At 39.9% G+C, this 2,835-nt stretch overlaps 1 pseudogene across 1 annotated transcript; it reads right to left on the bottom strand.

Moving 5' to 3' along the window:
• Positions 1-1,598: 1,598 nt before the first annotated feature.
• On the bottom strand, positions 1,599-2,043 carry LOC309969392 (large ribosomal subunit protein eL22-like; annotated as a pseudogene). The gene has a single exon. The product of its transcript is annotated as a large ribosomal subunit protein eL22-like (transcript).
• Between the last annotated feature and the right edge of the window lie 792 nt (positions 2,044-2,835).

The following is a 2,835-nucleotide window of genomic DNA, read 5'->3' as shown; positions in this document are numbered from 1 at the left end:
ACAAGTTTTAGATTCTGGAAATAGTTTTTTTAAAAAAAAACTTATATGCTAATTTCAGCCCAGGGCTAATTTTTTTACAACCAAACTAAGAATTACTACAAGGGAACATCAATGCAACAAACAAGTAAAATTTGCAAACCCAAGTCACAAACTTGCTAACAAAGTTAATAATCATGGTAATGGACAGCACCAAAGAGCAACTGATGCCTCAGTTAAATTTGAAAGAAACAATGCCTTCTCTAGGGCAGAGAAACATGCAAACAATTCTGCTTCAAGAAATTTGCATAGAAATAGAAAATGCTAGAGCCTTTACCACAAATGAAATTACAAAGCCTCAACATGTTAAATTCAACCCAAGGAGCACCAAATGTTAAATTGGAGCCAAGGTATGACTCAAAACATTTAATTTCCAGCTATGCAACTAGCAAGATCACAAGAATTTCAGGTGTGGAAAGGCACCCTAGGCAAGCTCTTGAAAGACATGAATTTGATACAATGTAACCTTAAATCAATGCAGACATTCCTGTAAAATTTAAATTTTAGAGGACACCATAAGGCATCAGGATCTCTTCTCAAAGTCACTCTTGATATTGTCAGCAACAAATACATCTTTATGATCTCATTAATGACCTTTCACAGATCTCTAGCCTGTACACGTACAGCAGAACCCCCAATATTGTGGGAAGCCCTTTCAGTTTGGCCCTGCTTAACGTGTTTGTAGAATGACTTTTAAGCCCAGCCGTGGCCTAAATGGTGTGAAAGGGACTACTCCCTGGGCATCTCAAGACTTCTCTTCAGCCTGAGCTGTCTCCCAGGACCCTCTCTTCCACACCTGCCCCTAGGGTAAGACTCCAGAACTCTGGGATTCTGAGCCTGACCCCAGGCAACCTCACCGACACCCACCTTTGGAAGCTCCACTATTCCTCATCTCCAGCTTCCCCTGGTGGGGTTCATAGTGACAGTTTGGTGAAAGGACTTGTAGAAACAATGCTTATTTACAAATTCGTATTTTGTAGACCTTTCCTTAATTGAACACCTGTGACTTTTACAGTCGCTCTCCAGACCCTTTCCAGAGGTGTAGTAGAATATGCGAAGCAAAAGGACATTTTATTTCTACAGGAAGAAAAAGGATTAACATACATAGTAATAACTGTGTCCATCAAGAGTAATTTGTAATCAGAAAATGAAGACAAATGCCCCAGAAGCCTGCATTTTATCAACACTGCCACTTTCCCAAAAAAAGAACCTCAGAAACAAGTCACTGGATCTGCTTTCAGTGAATCAGGAGTTCCCACATTTGTATTCCTCAATCTTTGAGAAAAGTACCAGATGAAACTGACCCACCCCTTTTTGTGTAAAATAGTAACTAACTGAACTCACATCTCCACGCCCTCATCCACCGGTTCAATGACAAACAGTAGTCAGTTCCCTTGAAGGAGACTTACACATTTTGGTATTTCTACCAAAAAAATTGAAATTTTCAAGCAGAAAAAAAGTTTAATTACAAGTAAGTGAGTGGCAGCCCAAGTGAAGCCCTTTTACTATGATTTCCAATTTTCTGTTCAATCCACACTGCAGAGATACAAGGAAAGCCACCATTTTGTTTCCTAAATTTTATTTAAGAATTCATACAAAATACTCCAGATAACTGAGTTTCAATCCTCATCTTCCTCCTCTTCTTCATCTTGATTAATCTGGAAGTAACGTAATTCGTAACTGTCTTTGCTGTTAGCAACTACGCGTAACCAATCACGGAGATTATTCTTCTTCAAATATTTTTTGGTGAGATATTTCAACTACCTTTTGGAAAAAGGCACCTCGGAAGTTACAGTGATCTTGCTTTTGCTTCTTTCGATTGTTACAACACCTCCTCCGAGATTCCCAGCTTTTCCATTCACTTTGATTCTTTCCTGAAGAAACTTCCCAAAATTGGCCGCATCCATGATTCCATCTTCTACAGGATGGGTACAGTCAAGAGTAAACTTCAGGACCTGCTTCTTTTTTTTTGCCCCCCTTCACCACAAGCTTTTTCACTGGCGCCATCGCCGCAGCGGAGGCAGAAAAGCTCTACTATTCTTTTGTTCTTTTAGGCATTTGCCAGGGGTCGAAAAGATGAGATTGAAATAAATGCTTTTATTCCACTGATTTTTAACAGAAAATTTGCATTCTCTACTTCCAGCCTGTCTGAAACCAGTTTCTAATTGTCTCTCAGGAGAAACAATACTGTTCTTTCACCCAGTACTTTTTGTTTGTTGTTGTTGTTCCAAAGTTCATATCATGGGTCTGTCACAGAAGCAAAATTATAAATTGCAAGTCATTAAGGTATGGTGAATGCCCATCTGTGTAAGAACATGTCAAAGAAATGTTTACCCAGTTGGAATATCACTGGCCAATCTACTATTGCATATAGTATGTGTATTAATATCCTAGTGCTGCTATAGCAAAATACTACAAGTATATGACTTAAAGCAACAGAAATTTATTTTCTCACAGTTCTGGTGGCTAGAAGTCTGGAATTGATGTGTCAGCAGTGCCAGGCTCCCTCTGGAGACTCTCGGGAAGAATCCTTCATTGGCTCTCCCTAACTTCTGATGATCATTGGCAGATACTTGGCGTGCCTTGACTCGAAGTTTCATCCCTCCAACCTCTGTCTTCACCATCATATGGCCCTTTACCCTGCATGTCTACCTCTCTGTGTCTCTTTCTCCTTATAAGGACACTAGTCATTGGACTTAGGGCCCACCTCAATCCAATATGACCTTACCTTAAGTTGGTTAAATCACAGAGACCCCATTTCCAAATAAGGTCACATTCACAGGTGCCTGGGTTCAGGAC

Source organism: Leucopleurus acutus (assembly GCF_964270905.1).
Source record: "Leucopleurus acutus genome assembly, chromosome: 11".
NCBI lineage: Eukaryota > Metazoa > Chordata > Mammalia > Artiodactyla > Delphinidae > Leucopleurus > Leucopleurus acutus.
The sequence above is the reverse complement of the archived record's forward strand: the minus strand, read 5'-3'. Positions and strand labels throughout refer to the sequence as shown.